Source organism: Adiantum capillus-veneris, chromosome 26, assembly GCF_014529385.1.
Source record: "Adiantum capillus-veneris isolate H3 chromosome 26, ASM1452938v2, whole genome shotgun sequence".
Taxonomy (NCBI): domain Eukaryota; kingdom Viridiplantae; phylum Streptophyta; class Polypodiopsida; order Polypodiales; family Pteridaceae; genus Adiantum; species Adiantum capillus-veneris.
In genome coordinates, this window is record NC_140956.1 from 69,394,469 (window position 1) to 69,406,641 (window position 12,173).

Genomic DNA, 12,173 nt, shown 5'->3' on the forward strand with positions numbered 1-12,173 from the left:
CACCGAATTTATCATACATAACAACCAGGGCATTGCTAAGCATGTCGTCTCCTCCAACAATCCTTCACCAACCATATCATCGTGAATTTTACTGTCCATACCAGCATCTTGAATAATGCCACAATTACCCAGTTCAGCAGCACGCCGACAATTGTCATCGGCCTCAAGCCCTTTTATCTGATCAAGTCAGACTTTTCCTGACGAGCCATAAATCCCTGTAAACCTCTCAAGCTACATAAAATGCATACTAACCCTGTTGAGGCTATAAAAATCCCAGATGGCACTCCGATCTAGCGGACCGGACTGGTACGGAGCCGGCCCCCGGCGAATCTTTAATGGCTAATATCTTGGCAATTGGAACTCCGATCGCTAATCTGAAAAGACCGACGCGCTTCACAAAGTGAGCACTTCAAGCCCGTGCATTCATTTTATTTCTGTCACCTCAGCACTGCAGTTTGCCAATCCGGTACGGATCTGCAATCGACTCAAACTTCAAACTGCCATAACTTCTTCACCGTAGCTCCAATCGACGAGCTATAAAGACAGGCCGATACAACACTTCAAGCACTGTAGTTCTAGGTCATAATATCCCATCCATGTCCACTTCAAGCATAGCAGTTTTTAGCATCATTAAGGCATGTTTTGGCCCTTTCAGCCGCATTTGACATATATTCAGCATCAAACTTGGCCTGTTACCAGGCCCTAATCACTGTTCATTAATCATGTAAGCTTCAAACAACTTGATGTGCATTTATCTAGCATCTTTCTTAGCATGGGAGCGGAGCTACACGACAACGTGCACTCTCACACTTTTTGAGGTATATAAATATACTCTATACAGCTTAAGACTAAGAGAAATGAAATGCTGCAAGTGGAATGTGCCTTGCTCTCCATGTTGTAACACAGGTTTGCTTTGTGTATTTTTGCTTGAGGCACGCTGATATGTGGTGTACAACTTGAGGAGCATATTAGGTTTGCTGTAATTTTTTCCATATACCATACATAAATATATCTCTCTACTTAACTCTGAGAACAATCAAATATACTCTTATAACAGGATGTCTTTGCTTGGATATGGCTCTCAAGTCTTTGAAAAACCATCTTCTAAGGCTTAACCCAGACTGCTTTTTTTCCCTGCGTTTAATCATGATTGTACTATAGCAAGCAAAATTTCTACTGGCCTAAGATGAAAAAGGATACCTCAGAGTATGTTAAGAAGTGTTTGGTATGCCAAAAGGTGAAGGCTGAAAGAGTTGAGATTCCTGGGAAGCTACAACCATTGGATATATCTGCAATGAAGTGGGAGTGCATCAGTATGGATTTTATAACAGGGTTGCGCAAGACTACTGGAAATTTTGATTCAATTTTTGTGGTGGTGGATAAATTCACCACAGTAGCTCACCTTGTCACAATCAAAACCACTACCTCTGCAACAGATATTGCTCAAATTTTTGTAAAAGAAATTATCAGATTACATGGAATACCTGCTAGGATAATCAGTGATTGTGATGTCAAGTTTACCTCTAAGTTTTGGAAGGCCATGTTCCAATCCTTAGGCACTCAATTAAACCTGAGTTCAACCTATCATCCAGAGACAAATGAACAAACTGAAAGAGTTAATCAAGTCATAGAAGATATATTGAGATCATATTGCAATCAGCAACCTCATCTTTGGATCAAATATTTACCCTTAGTGAAATTTGCTTATAATTCTTCCTACCATAGAAGCCTAGGAATGTCCCCATTCAAAGCTCTTTATCGACAATGAAAGGTCAGAGGAACTGAACATGCTCATCACCACCCAACCATGCCCTATATAGGCCCCTGGCCTTCTAAATATAGGGACCCCCTTGACTGCATGTCCGTCCTGGCCCTTGGCCCGGACTGGTCCTACCCTTGTCCTGACATTACTTCCCCCTTGGAGAAGCGTTTTTGTTTGCGAAAACACAAGTGATGGTATCTTCATAAGAACACTACTGTTTTCTACCGTAACATCCCACATGGATCCAACGGTTCATTTGAGCGGAACCCGGTTTAGTAGGAGGTTCAATGAAACCAAGAGTAACATCTTGATTTTCTACATTGTTGTCCATTTGTAACCATCTGATGGTATCGGTTCCTATTCAAACGTAGTGTGTAGACTCCATTTAGAACGATCATGAGCATGGGAACAAGTTTATCACAACACAGGTGTACCAAAAAGAGTACCCTAACGAGTGTTCAAGGTTGAGAATCTGAGTTATACATGAAGAGACTACCTAGTTGCAACATGCGTTAATTGATAGTAAGTAAACTCCAAAAAGAGCAATAAATGCTTATGAATTTGATTGCTTGGTGCTAATGTACGCACTTTGCATATCCTTTAGCCCAAGATTACACTTTGTAATCTGTTAATCCCCTTGGATACTGACAGTACTGAGGTGTGTTTCCCCCACGGTTTACAGACAGTCTTCCCAGACGACTGGTAAATGGAGAATCACAACAACGTACATTGTTGAGGAATCAACAATGTTCGGAATAACCATCGTGGTTAATGTGAAAAATCTACAAACACCCAAACCGAGCCATGATCTCTATTGGTGATCAGTAGATTCAAAGGTAATCTCATAGAGATAGTGCACATAAGCAACAACCTGAGGAATATGCATGCCGTTGCAAATTAGCCTTTGCTAAACACTAGGGCCCATAACACCTAGTGTGCATGCATTTAGAAAAAAACTGATCCGAACCTTTATTGCCATGGTGATCCTTGCTAATATTTATGGCAAATGTGATGCATGTAGCACACATTAAAAAGGAATGTAAATAGTTCTGAAAAGAAACTAAATACTTTCAGTTTGTAGTCTTTTGCAAGCCTTGCTCAAACGTCTGAATCACAAGAGAAGGTGAAACATTGATCACTTCTAGATACAGACAATGAAACTTTTTCATTAACAACTTATAGCCTTGCTATATGTATAAACAACCATCTGTAATGTTGTTTAGCAGTACTTGTACCTTAACAAGTCATTCAAAGTATCCGACAATTTCTAGCCACGAAATTGCTCCTGATACGTCGTGCTAAAAATGGTCTAGAAAACAGATGTGACCAACACCTAGGGACTTTGTCGTCACACATAATTGAAATAATGGCGCCAGTGTCAGTCTAGAGACTCATATTCTCCACATGTGGAATAAGTATCATGTAAGGATGTGTAAAAAAGAACATCCTTCAAGTACAAGATGTACTTGTGTGTGGAGGTAACTACAAAAACTCTGCGACGCGAGTGAGAGGGACCCTCTTTATCATGCTCCACACTGGCTAAACCGAACTCCTTGAGTTCCTAGACCATGTTGTATCCCATGTGACAACATGTGCCAAATCGAACCCTACAAGTAGGTCCGTAACAACAGAAGGCAGAAAGGTAGATTAGACACTTGGCTCAAAATACTTTGTGCCGACATGCCCTTGGCATGGCTCTGTAGCATTCAAGCGTACTTATATGTCTTGAAAAAAAAACAAGCAAAGCATACAAAAATTGGAAACACCAAATCAATAGATGCGTACCTGGAGGTTTGAACGTAATGTTCACTTACCCGTATTCAAACGGAGAGGAGCACGTCTCTTACCTGAAAAAACAAACAGCTTTGCACTGGGAACCGTGGGTGTTGCCTTCGCAATCCAACCCCTTTGGTTAAAATCTACACAGTCAAACCATTTGGTAAGGCCCTTTGTAGAAACGGCTCAACTAGCAGGTAATAGTAACCAACATAGTTAACCGTGTATGTAATGATTGAAATCAACTTGAAAAGTTGAATTTGTCTGCTACCGCGTGGTAGATTGCAGAATTCTTTCCTTGAAAGTCTAAGTGGGAGAGATCAAACTGTGATCCTCAATGCAGATCAACTGTGATCCGCAATGCCTATGGGGTGATGTAGCAGTCACCCGCCGGGTTGTACCCCAGAACAATATGTCCTTAGACACTTCGTAGTGCCATGGAGAGAGCAGGAAATCCACACAAGTGAACTGCTTAGCTCTTGTGGATAGCCATGCTATCACAACTGATTGCTGCATCTATACTTCCTTGTAGAGATCAGCTGCTGCTGTGAGGTGAAGATTATCAAAAACTCAACTTGAGTGTCGCACTAAAAACATGTAGTGCAAAAATGACACCCTAAACCTCCGTAATGACAAGATTCTTGCTTGTCCATTAACGCCAATGTGTACTCCCCTGGGTAGATCTGGTCGAGGTGGAGAACAATCGCCCAAGGAATACCAACAGTTGGGTCTTACCCAAGATCTGACAATGACTCTTAGCCAGTGTGTGTGGCTCATAGCCCTTGTGACAATTAGTGTTCAATCGAGGAACCTATGAGGACTAATTTAGATGGCGTCTTGCCCAATTTCTAGCTGAGAGTTAGAGTACCTTGTCTCAGGCTGACTCACCAGAAAAACATGTATCAAAAGCTTGTTATAAAATTTTCGTTATTCCCTTAAAGAGAGAGAGAGAGAGAGAGAGAGAGAGAGAGAGAGAGAGAGAGAGAGAGAGAGAGAGAGAGAGAGAGAGAGAGAGAGAGAGAGAGAGAGAGAGAGAGAGAGAGAGAGAGTAGAAGAGCATGCTGGGCTGAGGAACTTTCCGTAAGGTTGTAGAGTGTGTACCCAAGCTGTGTGCCCTGACGCATCTTATGCCTGACGTGCAGCTTATCGTATAAGTAGTCCACAATGTTCTGGTATGACTCTCTCATCGAGAGAGATAATAGAAAAACATAAAACTCATTCCGACCCATCTACCTTGTAGGGGTCGTGATTATATGAGGATGACTTGGCATTGGCACTGTGCCTGGGAATAAAGTCCAAATTTTTGGTTCTTTTTAGTACTGTTGTGTTGATAGCAACCAAAAAACACTTTAAACAGTCCATCACTTAGTCTGTCCTTGATAGAGTTGCGAGTGTGATAGCGGAAGCGTAATCCATGAATCAGTGGAATTCATGGCACCCGGTTAGCATGCCGTGCATGCAGAATTGTAAGCCCTTGGCTACTATAACGGCCTCAAGCAGGAGAGCCAAAACCATAAGTGCCTTGCAGATTCTGCCTTGGGAGCGATGCATCATAACGTGTTGTTGCCACACATAAAATGGGAGCAAATTGCAATGGTAACAGTTTCCCAAACTGGCGTGCCAATGTCCTTGATGCCAAGTGAATGGGCAGTATCGTGGCACATGTGAGAAGCCTTGCTTCATGTGAATTTGTCAAAGCACTTTGCTTTACATAACAGACAATGTGTTCGAATGAAAACATGAAAAAAAAACAAATTTAAAATCAGGCTCACCTGGTTATCCTGTTGTAACCAGTCATCCTGAAATTTTGATGGAAAAGAACTTGTTCCATAACGGCTCATAGCCTAGTCTGCTACACGAGAGAGAGTTGTCGCGTGTATATATATATGTCCCTTGTATCATATACATCCATCTGGCATGTAATGAAAGAACCTACAAGCAGATTACCGAATTCCTCCCAAGTTTGTATGCTCATAGCATATGCCAAACGTGGGGAGTCTCAATGCAAGATGCCTAACTTGAAGCCTTGCTTCACAGAAATTGAAGCCTTGCTGATAGCCAACTGAGGCGGTTGTTGACATGCAGAGAGCATGACAAAAAGAATCGACCTTGTCGAGGAATTTCAACTGAAATGAGCTAAGACTGTGTGATAAGCATCCTATGGCAACGGCTAGAAATAATGACAAGGAGTCGGCCATGCCGAACAACATGCCTCCTGCATCAAGGCAAGCAGTAGGATGTGCTAATCTCCTTGAGATTACAAAACATGGCAAATTGGCAAAAATGAATCGACCTTGTCGAACACTTTTAGCTAAATGACCATGTTGAATATCTCACCATCTCGAGAATTATAAAAAAGTATGCATAATTGATGTATTCTCTGTCAATTTCTAGAAAAGGTGACAGTATGCGGTCATACCGAGCAACTGGGCACCGTACATGAAGTCGATCAGCAAGCCAGGTGAATCTCCTTGAGATTCTAGAACAATGACAACTTGCTATGCTTTTGCATCAAACCGACCCAGCTACTGTGCTTAAAGCCGTATAAGTTATCACACATACTCGATGCATGATACACTTTCTAGTCTTGCCGGCCGTGTTTGTTAGTGTACATGGTTGACCTTGGCAAGCGATATGTGAGTACAAATAGATCTGCAAGATTTCATGAATGCAGAATGTAAAAAACAAACGGGAACTTGCTTACCGATTCTTATAGCCCGCTTTGAGCCGCCGAAGTTTTGCATGATGCATGAGCATGTATGCTAAACATTTCCTGTCTGTGTAGATATTCCCTGCGGCTGAGTCTAAAGCGGTGCTCATGATTGTCGAAGCTCGAACCGTTTTCCCAAAATCAAGCTTTCAAAACTTTGTAATCAGTTTTGCACTGCATGGTTAGGACAAGGTTAACACATGCAAGCTAGCACATGCATGTGAGCTTCCGAGCTTCCATTAAATCTCACACCCTTGCATGCACAGGTCTCTGCAAATTTGTCGCGGGGCTTGGCCCTTAGTAAGGAAGGGGAGCTGAACATGCTCATTACCACCCGGCCATGCCCTATATAGGCCCCTGGCCTTCTAAATATAGGGACCCCCTTGACTGCATGTCCGTCCTGGCCCTTGGCCCGGACTGGTCCTACCCTTGTCCTGACAGACAAGATTGTATCATTCCTCTCAAAATGGACGACCCAAGTCTCACAGTGCCTGCAACAAAGAATACACTTGAAGAAATGGATCGCCAAATTAAAATAATAAGGGAGAATCTTAAGAGAGCAAGTGACATGCAAAAGAGTTATGTTGATTTACATAGATCTCCCCGAATTTTCAAGGCAGGAGATAGAGTTTTTCTTAGGGTCAAACCAAAGAGAAGTTCACTCAAATTGGAAAAATACAGGAAGTTAGCATATAGATTTTGTGGACCGTTTGAGATTCTGAGAAGGATAGGGGACCAATCTTATGAACTCGCTTTACCCCCTCATGTGCACAATGTTTTTCATGTTAGCTTGCTAAAAAGATATGTTGTGGATCCCCTTCACATCCTAAATGATGATGACACTATTCTTAACATATAAGAAGAATTCAAGATGGAGCCATATAAAATTTTAGACATGAAGGAGCAGAAGCTACGACACCGAACAATTTGGGAGGTTTTGGTCCAGCGGAAGGGCTATCCCATTAAAGATGCCTCTTGGGAAGATTGGGAACGCCTTAATTCTCAAATTCCTCATCTTTTTTGATCAGGATTCTCCTCTTTTTTTTTGGACTCAAACTAAACCATGTTAGCCCATGTAGCTACAAATCCAAGTTCTATCTTACTGAACCTTTGTAACCCGACCTTTTGCTAAATAATAACAAGATTAGCGTTATCCGTTACATCTTGTGACTCAGATCTCTGTATGGAATTAAAAAATAAAAAAACTAGATTTAGCTATGTTTGAAATTCTCTCAAGGACTTTTATCAAATACAATATATAAGAACTAAAAATCAATTTCATTATATCCATCAAGAAAAATCAGAGAAAGAAGGACTTAAGACAAGCATCAAGATCTTAGAACATGATGAACGTGTTAAGGGATACAACGAAGATAAATTTTCTAGAGGTCAATAAGCCCGTCCATTACATGATTACAAAAGCAACTATCACAAGCAGGGTACATATTAGGCCTCTCATCAATAGGAAGGATTCACTGTGAAATTGTTGCATTGGTCTCTGTAGTATGAGGTGTGAAGTTAAAGGGCCCTCTAAATGGGTAAAGATATATCTTTTGATGAGGAAGGAATTGAGCAAGGCAAAAGACTCGTTCTAAAAAACCTCAATGCATTCACCTCATCACACAATAATAATCGAGGACCCAAACCCATAGCTTCAATAACCGTAGCCAAATGGACATTATTACGAAAGTGATCCCAACCCCAAAGGGTCACCCTTGAAACGTACGCCATTTGGTTTGAGCTACTGAAGTTTCCAAGTGAGGAAATAGCAAGCACCCATATCACTCCACAAAATCTCTCCTCACGGATTCACTTGTTTGCTAAAGATGAGAAATGGCCACATATAAAACTAGCTCTTGTCACCAATCCATAAAGTAAGATAATGAGCAAAGAGACAAACCTAAGAAATTTTGACAAGGGATGGAAAGAAAAGTGAAAGACAAAGGGAATAATACTGTAAGAAATGAAAATATATTGCATCTTATATAGGCCAGCTAACCAACGAAGGGTAAATTAGCGTTACCCAAAAGTTGAAAGTGTAATTGACGGATAAAGATTTACCACCTTTTTTATTTGTTTAGAGTTGAGGACAACTCTTTATTTTTGTCGGGGATTTTGTAAGGTCCTCCTCTTAGCCTTTACTCTTGACGACATATTTAAGTCGTCGACTTTTTAAAAACGATTGAGTAAATTTGGGCTATAATCAAGCACCCTAGTTACTCACGAGACACTTTTGGTTTACACTATGGAAACGTGGATATAACCAATGTATGGGAAATTAGTTTTATAATTTGCATAAGGAAATAAAGAAAGATTAAGGGTAAAGTGAAAAAGTAACTTGTTGCATAAGCCACTTGTTGGGAAAGTAGCTTGTTGCATAAGTAGCTTGTTGAAGAAGCTTTGAAAAGGAAGAAAAGATATCAAAATATGCAAAAGTAACTTATCAAGATAAGTTAAGCAACTTATCAAGATAAGTTAAGCAACTTATCAAATTAAGCTTAAAAGGAGGCCTTCTCTACTCTATCAAACACTTCTCTTCACATTTTGGAAAGTGCAAGCTTGATAGTGAGCTATGAAAGCCAAAGCTAATCCTCCTTCACACACATCCCTACACACACCTCTCTCCTCAAGAGAAGCCATGTCCATAACCATAATCAAAATTACCATTACACTCTCCACTTTCTCTCTCTTAACCTTCAAGCTTTCCATAGCTTGAATCTTTTCTCTAACCTTTCATTCTTCCAATTGCCAAATCGATGGTCTTCAAGCAAAGTGAAGCGGAAAAGAGCAGGTTACGTCAACACACTTCATTGTTTCTCTTCCAAAGCAAGGAGAAGATTCTACCATATACACACTAAGGTAAGGTTATCTTGTTAATTCTCATTCTTGAAAGAGATTTACTTTCATGCTTACTTAAATTCTTGCTTAAGCTCTTCAATTTTCATAAGCAATCCTTTTTGCTTAGGAAGAAGACATAACTTCTATGTTGGTTGTATATGTGCAAGGTTTTCTTTAGTAATGCAAATTAGGAAAAGGGTGAGGTTTTGAAGGTTAATTTAGCATAATCAAAGGAAGTTAATTGAAAAAGAGGATTTCCCATAAAGTCATTCTCTCTTTTCTCTCTTACCAAATGGAAAGTTCTGAAACCATACGCCTCTTTTAGCAACATAATTAATCCTCTCCACGGTAGTAAAGGTATGCCTAAATCCCTTCTTAAAGAAGAATTGTTAATCATTCATACACTATCACATGCGTATTTTACGATACACTAGCATATCCACTCTTAGGAACTTTGCAATTTTTACGCTACCATGCATATAAGAGTTTCACTCTTGCATAAGCACTCAAAGGAAGTTTTTGATTAATAGTCCAAGATTGCAAGTTGGTGCATTTTGAAGTTTTATGTGTACCACGCATAGACACACCAAAGAAAAATTAATCATAGAAAGCATATGCATTGTTCATTTCAAGTTTGTTTTGCAAATTCGAAGGGGAGAGTAAGGGGATAGCTTCACAGATGTCGTGACCGTGTTCCATGAACATAAAACTCCCGTCGCTTCCATGGAGATGCCACATGCATGGAAAATGATGAAAAGAGACCAAAATGGGATTCATCAAAGTCGGGGTTAACTTGAAACTTACGTTGAGACAGAACCTTAAACTTCCAAGAGACTCGTTGTTTTATTAAGGTCTTACTTGAGAAAAAAATTCTAAGGAAATAGGAATTAAGAGATTATAACTGAGGGAGCGTAATCTAAATTTTAATTAGGATTAAAAACTTTATCGAGAAGATTGACGTGGATAGCCCTAACATAACATAGAAAATTTAAGTGTGAACCCTGTCTTACATGCTTGGAAAAGGTCGGTGTAGGTGTTTACCTGTGGGATACAATAGGGGATGGTCCTTTTTAGCTAGGACTGATAACCGTTGGTCTATGCTTTGAGCTCGGGTTCATTCACTGCCCTAGAAATAGGATTGAATGGGAGTGTGTCCTCGTCGGGTAATAGGGACCCGCGGATGTGTCTGGAAATCGGCCTAGTCCGGGTAGGCTTGATGCCGACTGGAAAAAGAGGAAGGAAAAAGGATCCATGGAGGGATCATGATAAGGGAGGAGGATGTGATTTAATCAAGGAACTCTTCAAATTGTTTGGTAAAAAGGAACCTTGGAAAGGCTAGGAACCTAAATGTTCTATTCCGCAATTGTCCTCATCAGCCAGCCCTTTGCTCTACTTCTTGGGATCATTGATTTAAAGGAAACCTAAAATAGATTATCTTTGAAGCCTTTCCCACACAGGATAAAGAAAAATAAGAATTGGAATCTTTGTAAAGGAGCAGCCTCCACACGTGGTGGAGGAGACAGGATACCCGATGTCCTGGGACGAGGATAGAGATATGCCTGGAGGAGTATATGTGATTGCTTGAAAGATAACTAGATAATTTTACTAATATTACAAGAAAAAGGAAGTAAAAATAGTCTATAAAGGAGAAATGTGGGAACGACATGATAAATGCACATTTGCAAGGGTATGCAACAGTTTGCATGCTGCTTCAAATGCTTGAATTGTATTCTTGGTTCAACATGATTGGAATACTGTTTTCTAGTATCATAGTATTATATTGTTTTCTAGTATCATAGTATCATAGTATCATAGTTCAACATGATTGGAATACTGTTTTCTAGTATCATAGTATTACCTTGGGAAGGTGCATTTATCAAACGGTTTGGTGGGTTGGTGGATTCTGGAGGGTTGCCCAAATTTCCCTTCTTGTTCTCATAGCAAGCTTTAATCTCTTGGCTTTGGTCTTTATGATTTTCTTGACTGCTCCAAATACTCCTCATGAAAGCAAGTTCCCATTCAACCATATGCCTAAAGAATCCCATCCACCTCCTCCATTGAGGCTTAAAAATATCACACCAGGGCAGTCAGCTTACCAAGCTGGTGACTTCCATATTGTCGACTTCATCAACACCTAGAATTTGCACCCGCTGGAGCATTCAAAACAACCAAAAAAATGTAGCTTACATAGTGAGCTTGTCCCGACAACGGAACCAAAATGAACACCACTCTCACCCATGCTCTCAATGCACCCATAACCGGAGAACAAGCAACACAATATATGCTTGAGGCTTGGCCTCTCACCATGGAACCTACTGGCCGGCTTTCGGAGCCTGGCCGCGGGAATCAACCCCACTTGGGGGGGGGGGGGGGAAGCTCAACAATAATATATATTGAAAAAAAAAAGATTTTTCCCTCTCTTCCCTGCATGCGCTACCAACCCCCCATGCTCATTCGTCAACAGAGGGGCATCCAAGCATGGCACCACTCCCTCCTTCTCCTCCATTATCCCCCCCCTCTCTCCTCCATTATCGCAAGCATACGCTCTCTCTTTCCCCTTTCTTGTTTGTCACCAGCCCAGAGGGGCCACAAGTCGAATCTCTCTCTCTCTCTCTCAACACACGCCACACACACTCTCTCTCTCACACACTCTCTTAGTCTCTCTCTCTCTCTCTCTCTCTCTCTCTCTCTCTCTCTCTCTCTCTCTCTCTCTCTCTCGCTCTCTCTCCAACTCTCACTCTTGCCATTCTCTGTCTTTCTTTTATTCTGAATCGACAGCCCATGCAGTGTGCATGGTGAAGGCACTCTCTCCGTCTCATTATTTACACACACACACACACACACACACACACACACACACACACACACACACACACTCACCCTCCCCCCCCGCCATCTCTCTCTCTCTCTCTCTCGTCCTGTATCAACAGCAGCACAAAAATATATCTCTCTCTCTCTCGTTCTACACACACACACACGCACACACACACACGCACACGCACACGCACACGGTCACAACATCTGACCATGATTGCTAGTTCTAGTTACAACTCACACACTCACACACTTAGTCACTTTATCTAAGAC